Genomic DNA, 19,243 nt, shown 5'->3' on the forward strand with positions numbered 1-19,243 from the left:
AATAGTGTTATATTTTAGTGATCACTATGTCATTCAGTCATAGATAATCCAGTGGGGAAAAAGAAAACTAGATTTACAGCAGTTCAGCAAATATCACTGTATATTTAACACCAGCTCTAACTAGTACCAACTGCAAATTACATCTCCTCTTTGAGCCTTCGTTTACCGATCTGCAAAATGGGAGGATTGGACAAAATGATTTTTATGCTCAAAGAATGCAACCCACTGGGGCAAATAAATCTGGGCACAATACTATTGAATTTATGAAAAACAAAGAAAATGTTAACAGGTATGCCATCTCCGGTCTAAGTGCTTTTTAGTGTGTCTGCTGGTTGGACTCACACACTCCTCCTCTTTTCAGAGAAATACATTGGGGTTATTAAAAAGATTGGGTTGGAACTTGGCATCTTTTATCCTGGCTCTGTGACTTAGGACATATTTCTCAGTCTCCCCAGGTCTTGATTTCCTCATTGGTTACAGCAGTGCCCACTTCTCAGGTTTGGCAAGAAAAGCCCATAATTATGTGCACATAAAGCTCTTAGCACCAAATCTAGATTCAGAATGAACACCCAGTAAGCGGTGGCCATTGTCATCAGAACTTCATGAACACCAGTGTCTGAGAACTGAATGTGTACAGTTTTATGTCCCCATAGTTCTATTTTATCGACTTGACATTTGCTTCCAAATTCTAAGAGATTAGTTCATTAAATTTTGCTGAGCTTACCACTTGGGGAAAGCTTTCAGCAGATTTTATTGAACCATTTTCCACTTGGAGAAAATAAAACCCAAAGTCTCATAGCAAATGCTTCTGGCATGCCAGAGATCCAGAAAAATGTTGGAACTAGAACGATAACCAAAGCATCTCTGTTCTCACTTCAAAGCGTCAGATTACTTCATGATAATCAGGTAAATAGTGCTGGTGATAATAATGATCATCATGATACTCATAAAACCTTGCATAAAATGAGTGTTTATTTTTGGTTGGGAAGTCTGCATTTATACATACTATCTTATTTAACCCTCACAATAACCACAAACATAGGTGATATTAATCCACAGATGCTGGAGAGTTCATTAATTTGTCCAGGGTAACATAGTGGAAATTGTAGAGCTGTTCTATTTGGAGCTCAGACCTGTGCTTCAAACTACCACAATCTGCCCCACAAAACGAACTATTCAGAAGTGAGTCCCGTTCTTGGCAGAAGTCAGTGAGAACATATTTTCTGATCACTGGAATGACTGCCAAATCACCAGGATTGAATATGTAGCCAGATCAATATTACAACCCAAATTTGTTTCCTATTTGTAGTCCTATTGAAGATCAGTGAAAAACACCCGAAGCCACGAGCCTTTCAAATTTGAAGTTCAGTGGAATTTATTTTTAAAGCCTTCTTGGAAAAATATCTGAATGAAATCCTGCTTTCTTTTGTAAGAGGAGATTTATTTTGCCTGTATTCATTAGCTCTCTGGTTGAGCACACAGAGAGGAGCGAGACAGCAGATTATTCAAATAAACAAGTCATCTGATTGAAAGCACACTAATAACCTTGTTATTTAAGAGAGGCACTGTCTGCAGGAAAGTCTCTAGCAATAAGTCATGTCATTGAATCAGGAGCTAGAACAGGGACTAAAGTACACATGCAATGGCTTGGCAGAACTTTAAAATGCAGCTCTCTGGGTCTTCCAGGTCATTCTGATAGGTCTTTAAAATACATGGATTGAAGGCATGAATCTTATTCAAGTGGACGTTGAGAAATAAATAATTTTCCATGAGTCACCAACTTCCTAGGTATCCACACTGTGAAGTGCATACTTCCTTCAACTTTCTGTTCATTCAATTTGTTCTCATCGAGGAAATCTGGGGAGACAGAAACCATGTGAATCAGCTGCATAAGCAGAAACTGAGCGGAAACTGGGGCAAGAATATGTATGGTGACAAGAACAGTGCCCTGTCTGACTTCTTCCAAGGGCCTCTTATTTTTCATTTAAACACTTTGTAAACAAATTAAGGGAGCCAACTAGTGAGGAAAGGTATTGCATCCTCTGCCCTTCCATTATCTCAGAGTTGACTGTATGTGGTATGACCCATGTCGTTCAAGTGAGCCTTGAGGTACTCCTGACCTAGTTGAGCAGCTGTGCCTTTAATAAAACTGCCAGAATAAGTTATGGAATTTCTTATACAACTGTGAGATTCCCTCGAAGACACACTGAAGTTTACTGGAGTTTTATTATTTAGAGCATAACTTGGATGGTAGTGACCAGAGAGAAGGGTGACTTTGTGGTGATGACCATGATGACCATGATGATGAGAGCACCTCACACTTGGGTATACTATGTTCCAAGGGGAGAACTACAACTGTGTACGTTTTCTCATTTACTATTTACAATAATCCTGATAGAGACACTATTAATATACCTATTTTATAGACAAAGTGAGGCTTAGAGAGGCCGGGTTTTTGTCCATAGGCCACATATCTAGTGGGCAATAGATCCAGAATTCAAACTCAAACTGATTTAATCACTATATCCATGGTCTTCAAACATTTTTAACACATGCCCATCAGTAAAACATTTTGAGGATACTCTGTATTTATTTCTTGATAACTAATTTTATACTAGTATACTATGTACATAATAAAAATATATATATAAGGAATAAATTAAGAAGGATGAAACAAAGATGAAATAGTGATTGATGTTGTTACATTTATTAATGGAACAAAGTATTTTTGATCCCATGAAAAGATAATTATAAGTAATGTTTTGGTGAAAGTAATATGTTTAAATATGCTTCAGTATTTTTGAAAATTTTTGTTCAGTGTGTTTGGATTGGTAACTCAAAGGCCCAGTTCTGAGGTTTTTTTCCATTACTTGGTCATACCTAGCAAAGGTTCTTCAAAAAGATCCTTAGATCCAAATGGGAAAATGGGCATCATTGGCTGCACATTTGAAATCAAGATATCCATGTTTCAGTTATATATACCAATTATGCAAGGATTTTTATTGAAATCCAGTTAGTAAATTGCTGTCTTTCCCAATGCCAGTCTTTCGTTCTTCAACAAATGTTCTATCTTCATATTTTTAAAAAGTTTGTTTAAAACTTACAGAAACTGTTATTTCAAAACCTCTGGAAACTGATTAATCATGTTTATAAAATTGTTTCCAATATTTTAAAGAGATTTTCATACGTACATCAAGTATATGGATACATCCTGGCAGCACACCATAAAAGAATCATTTCTAAAACAGTTTCTGCTTTCAAATTGCTTTCTTCAGAACATCAGTTTTTAAGAGTTTATCTTTATGTTCTAGATGCTTGGTTTTTATATGTCTTGCTAATTGTGATGGCTTCATATCATTAGCTAATGTCTCATGATGGTATGCATAGAGCATGTTTCAGTGTTGATGATTATCCATACATCAAATATTTTTCCTCATAATTTTAAAATGGGGAGGGCTCGTGGCTTGATAAATTTGAGGAGCTGATCTTTGTTTTTACCTTATAATATGGCTGAGGAGGAGTAAGAGTGGAAGTGTTGATTCTGCCATTTTTCTACTGACTATGCCAATCCTGTTATCATCAGCTTAACTACCCCAGACAGTGATGGGTGGTGGGAAGTCGATGGGTCTTTAAGGCATCACATTTGCATTCTTTGTATGGGTTCTGTTAGTTTGAGGAGTGCCCAGAGATCTTACTATTAAGAACTGGGTGAACTGCATTATGAACTGTAGTTCTATAAGAAGGCGACTTTGGTATCAACCAAAGAAATTGCTGGATGGGAAAAGCCAGGCTTAAGGTGTATGACATTCAAAATCCAGTTTTTTTAATATATGAAGTACAGTAAAATCGCATGAAACTCATGGTGTTAGGAGGTCGAGACTCAGTATCATGGTGGGGAAGTTAAATTGCTACAAATAACCCTGGTCACTGATATTCCCTACCCTCACCCCAACCATCACTACCACCAGAGTGAGATCACTCACTATCTTTAAAAAAACTATTTCTAAATTATACATATAGCAAATGTATATTCAAGTAGAGAGGGTAGTGTAATGAACCCTCATGTACTCATCCAGCTTATTAATTGTCACTTCATGGCTAATCTATAGTCCTCATGCCTCCCTACTGAATTATTTTGAAGCAAATCCCAGACACAACATCATTACATCTATAAATATTTAAGTATGAATTTCCGAAATATAAGGACCTGGTTATTTTGTTTGTTTTAATTGATAAAATACATTGGTAAGTTTCATTAACTATTGACTATAAAAAGTTATGTTTGTTATTATTTGTAAGATAACATCTCTCTCAGAAGACACCATCGATTTAAAAGAGTTGAAACGTGGGGAGAAAAACAAGTTCTGGAATTAACAAAATGATATAAATTACAGAGGAATTAATCTGATAGAAGATATGTAAAATTTTTATGAAAAAAAAAATCCATGAAACATTTCAGGACATAAAATATAAACTGAATAAGCAGGGACATACTGAGTTCTAAATGAAAAGGCTACATGTTTGATTATTAATATAGTGAATTGTATTGATTCATTTTCAAATGTTAAATCAACCTTCCATCCTGGGAAAAACCCTGCTTGGTCATGATGTATTATCCTCCTATATATATATTATTTGAATTGATTTATTAAAATGCTCTAAGTGGTTTGTGTCAATAGTTGTGAGGGATGTTGGCCTTCTTTTTCTTCTATTATCTTTGTCCCATATTTGTATTAGGGTAATGCTGGCTTTATACAATGAGTTGGGAAGTATATTCTCTTCTGTTTTCCGAATTTTTGTACCACCTGTGTTTTTTCTTAAATGTTTGGTAAAATTTACTAGTGAAGCCATCTGGCCCTGGAATTTTCTTTGTGGGAAGGTTTTAAATTGGGAACTAAATTTCTTTATTAGATATACAGCTATTTAGATAATTTAATTCTTTTTTGCTGACCATTAGTATTTTAGTAGTCTTTGAAGGATTTTATTCATTTAATAGAAATTGGCAAATTTATTAAGAAACCCTCAGGTTTTTCCTTCCTGCAGATTCGCTGCTCTCACATGTTTGGCAGCAGACCACTTAGTGGAAAAGGGCTGGTGGTTTTGTCTGCTGTGAGCCCTCAGGGCAGTAAACATACTGCAGACAGACTGAGAGGTCAGCCCTTGGTTGTGGCTCTTAGTTATCAGTCTTGTGAATACAGTAGTGTATGTCCTCTCACCCTCAGGAAGACACATCTCCTACATCTCAAGTTTTCCTGTCCGATGGGTCTCATTCACATTAGCAGCCAGAATCATAGCTCATGAAGCAGATTGGACCCTGATAAGCATCAGCCCAACTTTTTCTCTTTATACATGTGGAAACTGAGTCCTGGAGACAAAGACCAGGACTAACACTTAGCACTGAACTGCCAAGTTCTATGATAAGTCCTTATATATTGTCAAAGTATATTTTTCCGGAACCTAAGAACATGACTCACATATAAATACACAATGAACATTTATCAAAGATTTATTAACTCCCTATCAAAAGTACCAACAAGATGGAAAAGCTGGTTCAAAGAGCATTAGAGGATGAGAGATTATTCAGTCAGCCAGTAAGGGAGTGCTAAAATAAGTTTACTAAATTATATTCAAAATTGATTAGTGTCCTATAGATCAATAAAGCTATGTAACTTTGAAGGTTATCTTTTTCGACCAGACAGAAATCATTTGCAGCTTACCATATTCTACAAATTAATCTCTAACTGCACAGAGTCTGGGCCCTAATGAATAGAAACAAATAAATCAAACAAACTTGGAATTCTCCTGAACATGAGGTGACATCTGGGTAGATTTGGCTGAAAGTGCCCTATGTGACCAAAACAACAACAACAACAAAAAGTAATACAGTCATCTTTTCACCTTTATTTCCAAGTTTTAGATAATTTTCCTTAATAAATTACCTAGTTTAATCTCTGAGAAACCAAAATGTAAGTATCAGTATCTCCGCTTGAAGACCAGCAAACTGAGGAATTAGAGCTCAAAGTCACAGAGTTCAAAGGTGGTGGAGGAGGGAAGAGCACATAGTCATCTTCATTCCCCACCTAGACTTTTAAAAAAATATCCAGCTGTATTTTATGATATGTTCATTTATCTAACAAATACTGAATATGTAGCTTCTCTGTATGAAGCACTCTGCTAGTGCAGAAAATTCAGTAGTGAGCGGGACGGACTCACTTCCGGCCCTTAGGGGCACATCATAGTAGGGAAGAAGCACATTCGACAAATAAATACAAGGGTGGTGAGAATTGCAATTTTAAAGATCCATAGATGTACAGAGCTTTATCTTGATGTTCAGAGACAGCTTCCTGGAGGAGATGACCTTTTACTTGAGTTTAATATTAAAATTGGAGTGGCAGCTGGGAGGTAAAGCATTACAAGTATGTGCTAAAGCTCTGCATTGAGACTGTCCCTGAATGAATATTTCCCAGTTGCTTGATTCAAATAAGAACTCCAGATTTTAAAGAAGTGAGATGAATTTTCTTGGAGTTTCAACTTAAATTATTCCTAGTCATGAATTATATGGTGATAAAAGATGAAGAGGAATGGAAGAAATGAGGAGAAAAGAGGGCAGCTTTTCAGTCGTGTGTTGAACTAGGTCTCAAGACAGCATGTTACATTTCCGGGAAAGTTTTGAGCCAGATAATGTCACATTGGTAGCCTGAGATCCATCATGGTGGAAATATTTACATCATGGAAACCATCAAATGCTACAAATCAGCGTTCTTCTCCCCTTCACACAGAGCTCTGGTTGTTAGAGCTTTACTAGCACATCAGGGGCAGCTTTCCCAGGAGGAACTGCAAAGCCAGAGGTTTATTTATCATTAGAATTAACTGCTCCCTGTCTCTGCTGATTATACATTTCTAAGATTGGAAAATGCCTCTGTAGAATAAAGTACCATAAACTCTGTATGCAAGGGGCAACATACTCCAACTCTTAGTTCAATGATGAATCCCTTCTAAACAACCAAATGCTCTCAGTAACAAGAATCTCTGAATCAAAGGCAACCTAGTCCATTTTCCAGAAATTCCAAATAATAGAAAGTCTGTCCTCCTATTGCCCCTAAATCAGCTTTCCTGTACTTTCTATCTAATGCTAGCTTAGTCCTCTGGAATGGCATAGAAAAATCTAGCCTCTATTTCCCATAAAGTTGAGGACTATTCAATCCATGTGCAAGAGACTAGGAAAATGCCTTTAATCCTATATAAAAATACACCATACTTCATTTCGTTCAGGAAGTAGTATTTCTTGCAGGGGCTCTCAACTTCGGCTGTGCCTCAGAAGTGTTCGTGAAGTTTCTAAACTTGTGCGCACTTGGGTCTCCACCCCCTTCTGAGTGAGTAGGGTTGCTGGTATCAATATTTTCTACGTGAGCAATACTGATACAAAGGCTGAGCCCCCAAATTTATTGGGTTTCTTGGCTGCTATCGACCCGAGGCTCAGTGATTTAAAAAAAGAAGGTTCCGAGGTGACTGGGTGGCTCAGCTGGTTAGGCATCCAACTCTTGATCTTAGCTCAGGTGTTGCTCTCAGAGTCATGAGTTTGATCCCTGCGTTGTTGAGCCCACTTAAAAAAAAAAAAAAAAGGTTCCTCTCTTTAACAGTTTGGTGAGAAGAACAGACATAAGACTCCATGCTTTACATTAATATTTATAATATAATAAATGCCAAGAGGCAGGGAATGAAGGAATTCAGAGAAAGGGTGTCTAACTCAGTGACTGGGGGGAGCCATCAGAGGGAGGTGGCCTTCTGCAGCATTTTGATATACAGGTAAGTCTTAGCCAAGTGAAGAAAGTGAAGAGAAAAGGAAAGGCCTTTAAGTGACATTCTTAGCCCCCAAAAATGAAGGCATAAGTGGAATTGTGAAGACTTGCAGGAAAATGAAAATCGAATTATTGTTAACCAACCATAGGGGCAATATTCTAGATACAACATAAAAACATATTGCTTCCTGATTGCAGACAGATATTACAAGAGATAAAAAAGGAACTTTCTTCAAAGAGATTTCAGTAATATTCCATGCAGTCTACCTAAGTGCTTACCAAGGCATGAAATAAACACCGCTTGTATCTTGATAGGACAAGCGGTCTGACTCAACTTGAAGTTCAGCCTCTTGGCTGCTTCCAAAAGGAACCGAAACTATGTCTCTGTCAGATGCAGTAGGGGTAATTAAATCACTAATGCCTTTAAAATATCAGGAACACAAAATCTCATGGGAAGGAATTGAGTCAATGATCAATATCATTTTAATAAGCCAGAACTCATTTGTGGGTGCAGAAAGTTCCCTGAAACCTCTGCACAACCCAGGTAGTTTACTTTGCCATGAGGTGCGGGAACTCAAAAACACCGATGGCTTGTTACGCTTTTCTGCTTCTGAATTTCAGGACAAGCGTCAGTGGCAGGATTTTCTGTTCCCCCTTGTGCAGGCTTACGTCTGCATTGTGTGTGCTACTATATTTGGGTTCCTTTATAGAAAATCTGATTCCGTGTGTGTGTGTGTGTGTGTGTGTGTTTAATTAATATGTTTTATTTTTTGAAGCAGTTTTAGGTTTACAGAAAAATTGAGTGGAAAGTACAGAGAGTTCCCATATATTCGGTATCCCCCCTCCCCACAACACAGTCTCTCCTGTTATTAGCATCTTTCATGACTGTGCTACATTTGTTACAAGTGATGAGCTTGTGCTGGTACATTACTATTAATTAAAGTCCATCGTTTCCATTACTTAGGGTTTATGCTTGTGTTTTTAGTATTTCCCAGTTGCAGAGCACCTTCTGACTTTGTCCCATTTTTTCTCTGCAATTCTGGGTCATGAACAGAGATTGTCAGAACCAGTTAAGGTCTCCACATCCCTCCAAACATTCCAGCAGCCTGAAGAATGCCTGCCGATCAATCGTACCTTTTCTCGCTGTTCATGACCGACAGAGCAAGGTTCTTATTTAAATCAGTTTCAGTGAAGCTCCCAGTTTCAGTTTGTGAGGTGTTACATTAGAGAATCTTCCATAACCTATTCATAGACTGCATTTAGATTTTTTTCAACTTCTTTTCTGGAGATAGTTGCTATTGATAAGTTCACTATTAAACCTGGTAAGACTCAGAATGGTGTTTGGTGATTTAGTGATTTCATATGTTGTGCTAGCATGCTTTTAATCTGGGCTCCAGCCAAATGGAACTATCTGCTGTTTCATTTGCAAAAGGTTGTTGTGACTTTATTTTTGGACAGCTCTCTTGTGCATGCTCGATGCTTATACTGAGAGCAGCCTCTAATCCTCTTTCTTCTTGTTCTTCTTGTTCTTACTCTTTTTATTTTTCTAGTCAGCAGAGTCTGAATTATAAATTGACAAAAGAAATTCTTATCGTGTCCTTACAACAAGGCCCCACACTTTCTCATCTGTCTTTCTTGACTCCCCCATCCTAGAATCCCCGTCTCCTCCCTTCTCCCACTTGCCCTGCCACTTCTTCTTCTCCTGACTTCTCAGCCAACTGAGATTCTAGACACTTCAAAATCCTCCTCTCCTCAGATTATCACAGCTTGCGGGAAACATTGTCCTGATTCTGCAATGAACCTGAGAACTCATTACTCTTCCCTGATCCTGCCTGCTTTCAAATCATGTCACTCCCTTGCATAAAACACTTCTGTGGTTTCCCATCTTGCTCAGACTTAAACCCAGACTCTGCACTTGGGCACACAAGGCCCTGCACCTACCTCTCAAGGATCCGATTATACCACTCTCTACCTTGCAGCATTAACAGCTGGTCAGGTTCATTGATTCACCGATTCACACTGGTTCTCAAAGTGTGGTCCGTAAACCCCTGGGGTGATATTCCCAATCATACTAAGACATTACTTCCTTTTTCCCCAACTGTATTGACATTTGCACTAATGATGCAAAAGTGGTGGTGAGTAAAACTTCTGGTGTCTTGGTGCAAACCAAGGCGGTGCTGCCGGACCACACTCATTGTCCTCCTCGTAGCCATGAGTTCACTGTACGAAAACCGTCCCTGAATACTCTTCATGATAAAGCTGTAGAAATTAGCTGTGTTAAATTTTGACCCAGAGTACACATTCTTTTAATACTTTGTAGAATGAAATGGTAAATATACATCAAGCACCCCAGCTGTGTAACAAGGGCAGGCAGTGGTTGTCTTATGGAAAGGGACTTGTGTTATTGAGTTGTCAAACCGAACTAGTCTTTTTTTTTTTTTTTTCCTTAACGGAAAAATTTTACTTGAAAGAACAACTGACAGACAAACAAAGGTTATTCAAACTTAGGCATTTCCCAGATGTTATCTGGAAAATAAATGAAGGGAGCCTGTAAGGGAGGCTGTTACTTCAAGAAAAACAGCTAACAGTATTTTTTGCCAATGATAAAATTTGAGCTTTCAATCCACCACTATAAGCTTGACAGTTTTCCAACACCCAAAGACTTTTCTTGTGATGCCAGTGGTGATTTTTAAGTGATATGATATTTTACATGTTGTGTAATGAAATGTGTCAATATCTGGAATATTTGCATAACTCAATGAACTAATATTTTCCATATGACCAATGTATGGTATTTAAACAAAACATGCATGGGTAAAAGATTCTTTCAAAAAGCAAGAAAGACCAGTGAATTTTAAGGTAATAGTTCATTCCTATGGTTTCCAATTTCATACTCCAACTAACCCTTAAGAAAATATCACTGGTTGAGCATTGGTATCATATCAAAGAAGACTCTCCACATTTATGAATGCTTATTAAAATATTTCTCCCTTTTCCAGAAACATATCTTGTGGGAAGCCAGTTTTTTTTTTCCACATATTTCAACTAAAACAGCATATCACAACAGATTGAATGCAGAAACAGAGATGAGATTCCAATGGCCTTCTATTAATCTCTGAAGGAGATTTGCAATACTATGAAATGGTGCCATTTCATTTCACTAATATTTGTTTTGGAAAATACAGTTATTTTCATAAAAGTGGATTGTTTAGATTAACGAGCAATGAATTTATTTTTAACAAATTAATAAATACTTGAAACTTCCCAGTTTTAACATCTATTACAGTACATATCAATAGACATAACTTGTATAAACAGAAGCTCTTTGTAGTCTGTAAATTTTAAGAGTGTAAAGAGACTTGAAACCAAAATATTTGAGAACTCTTGCCACTAAGACACTTCTTAATGAGGACTTTGGGCCTAAAACTCCATGTTTGACCACCTGTCAGAAGAATCTAGGTGAATATTGCCCAAGTGTCTCCAAATTAGAAGAGTATATTGTTGTTGTTGTTGTTGTTTTAAATTACATGTATTTTGTTCTGTGGCAGGACATGTGACCCAACTTTTCAGATGATCTTCGGTGTGTGTAGGGATCTCTTGCTCCTGTTCTTTTCCCCATCTCTATCCTTTTTCTCTCATCCCATTTCTAATCCAACTGTTATCCTGACTCCGTTTCTAGATTCAGTTTTCTTAATTTTTTTTGTTCTTCTACTAAATAATTTTTTTTCTGAGAGAATCCCAGCGTAGGCAATGTTTCATGTTGTTTACAAGGCCACTTTCCTTTCGGTCATAGAACCCTCTGTTGTTTCTTTTCTGAACAAATTGGTCTTTAGGAATAACCTGGCTAGTGGGTCTCTTTATTACTTAATGATTTAAAAATTCAGAGTTAGTTTTTAAAAAGCAGTAACTAACTTAAAGATATTCGGTGGCTGCTAGTCTAAAAAAAATTTTTTTTAAATGAGCAAGAACTTTTGTAGTAGATTTTAAATTCTTTTCTAAAGAAGCACTTCCTAAAATGTGGTAGATGTATGCAAGGTAATAGTACCTATCTACTTTAACTATAGCTAGCACATAAAGCCTATGATTTCACAGATATTATTCCTTAGAACAAGTTTCAGTTTAAAAAAAAATAAAGTGACTTGCAATATATTCAAGGCAAAATATAAAGTAAATTGTAGTCTGGTTGGTATATGGAGAGGGTGTTACTTGAATGGCTGAATTTGGGGAAACCATGTTGCAAAGAGAAGTCCCAGGTTATAGCTTATTATTTATAACCTCCCATCTTTAGTATTTTTGCCCCTTCAACTTCCACTGCAGAATAATTCAGTGATAGTTTCCCATGATGAAGGCTTTTAGATGGATTTTTTTTTTTTACTCAAGCCAAATGAATGAAACTCACTTAAAACACCTTTTTCAGAATACATTATGCAAATGTCCGTAATATAGAAGGTGAAGAGAACTTTATGTAAATAAATAAATACTTGGTTAGGATGATACAACTTCTAGATTTCCTAGACTCAAGACTTCATTTAGGCCAGACAGTATTTTAATCTAGTTGTAGGAAGAGGATATTTTATTTTTTAATAAAATTAATGGACCAGTATAAATTTAAATTTTTTATAAGTTTTAAAGAAAGAAAATTAAATAAGCATTGCTCTTACCTCTCTAGGCTAAGTTTGGTTTTCAAAGCACTTGTTGACTTAACGTTCCTATCAGCTTTCTATAATGAAGTAGAGTTTTAAAAACTACTTTTCTCCCAAATAATGATTTCTTCCTTAAAAAGAAAAAGCACACAGAGAAAGACAAATGCCGTATGATCTCACTTATATGTAGAATCTTAAAACAAACAAACAAACAAATTAAAAAAAGCAGAAACAGACCCACAAATAGAGCAAACTGATGGTTGCCAGAGGGAAGGGGACTGCGGGGATGAGCAAAATGGGTGAAGGGAAATGAAAGATACAAGCTTCCAGTTATGGAATGAATAAGTTGGGGGATAAAATGTACAGCATAGGGAATATAGTCAATGGTATTGTAATAGTGTTGTATGGTGACAGATGGTAGCTACACTTGGGGTGAGCACAGCATCAGATACTGAGTTGTTGAATCAGTATGTTATACACTTGAAACTAAAATAACATTGTGTGTGAACTATACTTCAATTTTTTTAAAAAAGGAAAAGCATAGCTCATGTTACTAGATTGTAATATACAATACTGACCCTATACATTAGAGATGGACTTCAGTTATGGGTATAACTGGAACATCTCCTTACATCCCAAAACAAGTTCCTACTATCTATTGCCTATGCTTAGAATGCTACCATTTTAGATCCATTCTTTGAGGGTAAATATTGCTTCTCCCTCTTTTATAATAGGGTTGCTGCTGTGATAGGAGGCATAGTAAGTGATACACACGTTAATAAGAATACTTTCTTTTATGCCTAGAGAAAGCTTCGGGTAGCTATTGGGAAAGCCTTTGCATGCAAGTAGAAGGAAACACAGTGATTTGACCTAAAAAAATGATGCATTTTTTCTTGCATCATAAGAAGGGCAGAGATAGGTGTTTACAAACATTTGCTCAACCCCTCAAAAGTGTAAGGGCCAACATCTCTATGATGCTCTTGGCCCAAGGAAAGGGTTATATCAGCAGCAGTTTCCTTTTTATAAGGATTTTATTCAAAAACTTTTCCAGAAGATCCCCAGTAGCTGTCTGCCCCTGTTGCATATCTACCTATAGCTGGAAGGGAGATGGGAAAAGAGTATTTGGCTTTTCAGCCTCTCAAATGGGAGGACCAAGGAGGAGGGGACGAAGAATACCGCATCAGAGAAATTTCAAAAGATTGAATAAACAAAGGGGAAAAAAGCATTGAAGAAGATAAAAGATCAATGAAAGGAAAAAGGCAAAACTACATCATAACGATAATACTTCTTGTCATTGTTTTTATTAATCAAATCCTTATTCTATGCCAGGTACTATGCTATCTGCCTTACATACGTGATCTCACCCGGTCCTCACAAAAACCCTGTAAGGTAGATAAGATCGCCTATTTACCAAGGAGAAAACCAAAGTTAACTACTTGCCCAAAGACTTGTGTTAAAGCCAAGATTTGGCCTGTGCTTGCCCTGATTTCGGCACTGCCTCTCCCGAGACCAGCCCCTAGGACATGCGGTTTCTCTTCTGGTTATTTCCCAGGTCGTGCTTCTCCAGAATGTTCAGTACATTACAAACTGCCTGAAATGCTGTGAGAATTTTCAGGCCCTGCTTAATGAGGTGGGCTGAGCCCAGAGTGCTGGACTAGCGCCAGCAGAACGTGCTGCAGCTCTTTCCTCTGAAATAATCACCTTTCATCTTTTCAGGATTTCTGCTCTTGGAACTCATTACTTCAATTCTGAATTCTGATCTGATGCACACGTGGCTTCTATACATATTGAGTGCTTTTAGATGGACTTCTATTTTAGGAGCGTTCTCTTTGTAAGTGGCCCACAGAAGCCTGCTTGTCTATTTAGAATTGTCCTGTCAGCTACTCGGGACCAATTATTTCAGTGTGTTCATGCAAGGTCACCTTCAGTGTTCAATCCTATCTAGGTCGGTTAACTTTAAACCAGACATAAATCCACAGATTAGTTTTTAGACTGGCTATTTATGTGAGCTCCTAAGTGAGATTTTCATTCACTCACAGAGTCATCAAAAGGATGCTAAGGAATCAAAGATGAATATGTGATTCCTGACTACAGTGTAAGGAAACTGAGAGCTAAGATTGTGCCTTGGTCATTTCATATCTCCAGAGCCTAACATGGCGCCTGGTATACCTTAAACACTTGATAAGTTCAAGTTGTATTCATTCAACAAATATTTGGTTAGAGCCCATTATGTGCTAGGCACTAGAAGCACAGCAGTAAACAAAATAGATGTGGGTCTTGTATACATGAAACGTATGTTCTTATGGGGAGAGGTAATGAAAAGCAAGCACAATTTTAAAATAAAGAAATAAGGTCCAAATGTCCCTCAACAGGAGAGTAGATGAATAGTGGTAGAATCATAAAATGGAATACTTAGCAATGAGGATGAACAAACTATTGATACCCTCAGCCACATGGCAGAATCTCATAATGCATGACTGCACTGACATCAAGTTCGAAACCAGGCAAAACTCATCTATGATGGTAGAAGTCAGGCTGGTGGTCAGCTTTGGAGAGGGGCGATGATATGGGGGACATTCCAGGAGCTTCTGGGGTCCAGGTAATGTTCTTTATTTTGATAGGAGAGTTGGTTCTATTAGAAAGTTCACTTTACAAAGATTTCCCAGGCTCTGTGCTTATGACATGTATTTTTCCATATGCATGTTCAATTCAACCAAATAAGCGTATCTTCAAGAAGTTAACTACTGACTGTGATCATGGCTGTAAGGGTATTGCATGGGGCCCAGGTCACTCTGTTAGACATTAGCTCTGGGGAGCACTACTGTAGATAGGGTGGTCAGGGAAGACTTTCTTGTGAGATGCTAGGTAGGCTGAACCCTGAGGGTGAGTAAGTGGCAGCCTTGGGGAGATCAGGGGAAGAGCATCCCAGGCAGGGGGAATGGCAAGTGCAAAGCCTCTAAGGAAAGAAACACTGGGGCACACTTGAGAAAGAGAACAGAGGCCAGCGTGGCTAGAACAGAGTAAGTGGAGAGCAGAGTGAGACAAAACAAAGCTAACATCAGACAGAGGCTACATCATGTGGGGCCTCAAGGCCATTTAGTTTATGGTCTGCCCTGTATCATTTGACTCTTCTTTTGTGCCAGGCAGCGTGCTAAGATCCTTAGGCACATCCTCCCATGTTCTTTTTATCTTTCCAGCAGCGCTGCGAGTAAGTCTTAAAATCCCTATTTTATGCATGAAGAACTAAGGCTTGGGGAAATTTGTTGGCCCAAGGTTACCCTTGGAAATGAGTATTATCACTAGGATTTGAACCCACATCTCATTGACCCCAAGGCTGTGTTCTCATCTCCTGACTCCTGACCCTGCCTCTGAGCACTGGCATCTAAATAAACTTCTACATGTAACCTTAGGACTGTGAATAAAATCATGAGGAAGTAGCCAGCTCTACCCAGGGAGTTCTGGGAAGGAGCATGTGGGCTGAATACACATCTGGAATTGTCCCACAGGCATACTTTCTCGAGGGAAAGTATGCCCCTGAGGACAATCCCTTATTTCTTTGGACTCCCCGTTGCCTTGTGCCTCTCCCTGTGAGATCAAAGGTTGGGTTGTTTTGTTGTCCACTGAAACCTCAGGGCACTGGGTAGGGCCAGGCAGGTAACAGATGCTCTGTAAATGTTTCTTGAAGAACTGAGCACTCTGCTTACTTAACAAAGGTTAGAGTGATAATAGATTTGGCTTGGGTCAGCAATCAATCGTCACCGTTCAGATGGTGTGTACTTACTTTTATTTCAATTACTTGAGATTTAAGGCAAAAGCAAGGTGTGTTGGTGGCCACTCCCTCTCCTGCTCCATTACCTCACCACGTCCCACCCCCAAAATCATGCGGAGTTGGTATGGACCTAGTGTTGGAAGGAATTCTGAATGTAAATTCTGTGAGATGCCTTGGTTGGTACTGTACTGTAAGGATTTGTGACTTAGGCCAGTTGAGGCTGGCCTGCTTCAAAGAAATTTATGTTATGGTGCCATTTTTATGAGAAAATCGACTGGTGCCTAATAATTCAGTTGAAATGTTTTCAAATTCATACAAATAACTATGATTTTACTGTTTACCTCCAGCAATACCAGTATCTCTGGGTCAGACCAGGAAAGCTTACGTGGCTTAGCAATGGGATCATTCTGTGCTCTAGGCCTGGCTGTCCAATGCAGTAGCCACCAGCCACATGTGTCTACTGGACACTGGCAGGGTGGTGATTCTGAATTGAAATATACTGTGGGTGTAAACACCAGATTTCAAAGATACAGTATAAAGAAAGAATGTTAAGTATCTCACTAGTCATTTATGTAATAATTATATGTTGAAATAATATTTTTGACATATTGGCTTCAACAAAGTATATTAATATTTATTTCCCTTGTTTCTTTTTACTTTTTAAAATGTGGCTTCCAGAAAATGTAAAATTATGCATGTGGCTAACCTTGGACAATGGTGCTCTAGAACGTGACAAATACCAATCTGATAAAAAACCTACCTCTTTTAGATGAACCATGAGAGACGATGGACTCTGAAAAACAAACTGAGGGTTCTAGAGGGGAGGGGGGTGGGAGGATGGGTTAGCCTGGTGATGGGTATTAAAGAGGGCACGTTCTGCATGGAGCACTGGGTGTTATGCACCAACAATGAATCATGGAACACTACATCTAAAACTAATGATGTAATGTATGGGGATAATATAAGAATAAAAAAAAAAATTAGCTAAAGCACCTCACCTCCCATCTCTGTCCATTCTCAGAACTCTACTTTGTTTCCTGATTGAGTCAAAACTCAAGCCAGCCTTCAGTTTCCTATAGTTCTTAACATTATTATCTCCTAGCAGGACTTGTATTGATTCTAATGATGAAAGCACTTTAAATGTATATAGAAACTCATAATTTTTAAAAAGAACTCATATTATGTTATCAAATAGCTCTACGTATGCCCAGGCAGTAATTAGAATTATCACCATTTTCCAAGTGAGAAACCTAAGGATGGTATCACATTTATTTATTTAAACCCAGCCCTATTCCAGAAGGGCTTTTAACCCTCTGGCCAATTCAGAGAATGTAAGTGGCTTTTCCAAGATGACACAATGGTTGATAGAACTGGGACCGGAATGATCTTCTTACTCTTTCTTCTATAACAGTCGTTCTCAGACACAGCATCCCATGATCAGTTTATAAAGTGTAAGTTTTTATAAATAATAGTAAAAAAGCAAAGTTTTTACCTGACTTTCTTTTTATATAAATTAGAACGGATTAAAGGATATTCAAAAATAAGTTCTCTTTCATACACTGCACTCATTTATTCAATAAGAGCTTATGGAGTGCCTGTCTTACATAAAGCACTAACTTGGCCCTGGGGAAACATCGATGAGCAAATAACAAGAGAGACATATCATCTAACAAATTTAATTATAAGTAACAAGTAGTTAAAATAAAGGGCTGTGGAATCTACTCTCTTAACAACTTTCAAGTATATAATACAGTACTGTTCATTATAGTCACCATGCTGTACACTAGATCCTCAGAACTTATATCTTAGAGTTGGAAGTTTGTATGCTTTGTTCAACATCTCTCCATTTCCCCCACCCCTCAGGCCTTGGCAACTACCATTCTACTCTCTATTTCTATGAGTTCAACATTTTTTAGAATCCACATATAAGTGAGAACATACAGTATTTGTTTTTCTCTAACTTATTTCATTTAGCATAATACCTTTTAGGTCCATCCATGTTGTCACAAATGGCAGGATTTCTTTTTTTTTTTTTTATGGCTGAATAATGATCAAGCGTGTGTGTGTGTGTGTGTGTGTGTGTATCACATTTTCTTTACCCACTCATCCATCGATGGTCACTTAGGTTGTTTCCATGTCTCGGCTATTCTGAATAATGCTGCACCGAACATTGGGGTGGCGCTATTTCTTTCAGGTAGTGTTTCCCTTTCCTTGAGATATATACCCGGAAGTGGAATTGCTGGATCATATAGTACTTCTATTTTTAATTTTTTGAGGAAACTCCATACTGTTTTCCATAGTGGCTGCACCAATTTACATTCCTACCAAGAGTATGGAACAAGGGTTCCATTTCCTCTACAGCCTTGCCAGCATTTGTTATCTCTTGGTTTTTTTGTTTTGTTTTGTTTTTTTGTTTTTTTAATGATAACCATTCAAACAGGTATGAGGTGATATCTCATTGTGGGTTTGATTTGCATTTCCCTGAGAAGTGATGTTGAATATTCTTTCATGGCCTGTTGGCCATTTGTATGTCTTCTTTGGAAAAATGTCTAATCAAGTCCTCTGCCCATTTTTTATTGGATTTTTTTTTTTTTGCTATTATATGAGTTCCTTATATATTTTGGGTATTAACCCCTTATCAGGTAAATGGTTTACAAATACTTTCTCCCATTCCATAAATTGCCTTCTCATTTTGCTTGTTGTTTCTTTTGCTGTGCAGTAGATTATTACAGAGATGTAGTCCCACTTGTCGGTTTTTGCTGTTGTGGCTTGAGCTTTTGATGTCGTATCCAAAAATTCATTGCCAAGACCTATGTCAATGAGGTTTTCCCCTGTTTTCCTCTAATACTTTTACAGTTTGGGGTCTTACATTTAAGTCTTTAATTCACTTAAGTTAATTTTTGTGAGTGGTATAAGATAGGGGTCCAATTTCATTCTATTGCATGTGAATATCCAGTTTTTCCAACATCATTTATTGAGTAGCGTATCCTTTCCCCTTTGAATATCTTGGTGCCCTTGTCAAATATTGTTGC

The 19,243-nt window shown here is 37.7% G+C and overlaps 1 protein-coding gene across 7 annotated transcripts in view; it reads left to right on the plus strand.

The window, feature by feature from the left end:
* CADPS (calcium dependent secretion activator) overlaps nucleotides 1-19,243 on the plus strand; it is a 467,508-nt gene that overhangs the window by 86,814 nt on the left and 361,451 nt on the right. The gene's annotated exons all lie outside the window — the stretch shown is intronic.

This window comes from Neomonachus schauinslandi, chromosome 1 (genome assembly GCF_002201575.2).
Source record: "Neomonachus schauinslandi chromosome 1, ASM220157v2, whole genome shotgun sequence".
Lineage (NCBI taxonomy): Eukaryota > Metazoa > Chordata > Mammalia > Carnivora > Phocidae > Neomonachus > Neomonachus schauinslandi.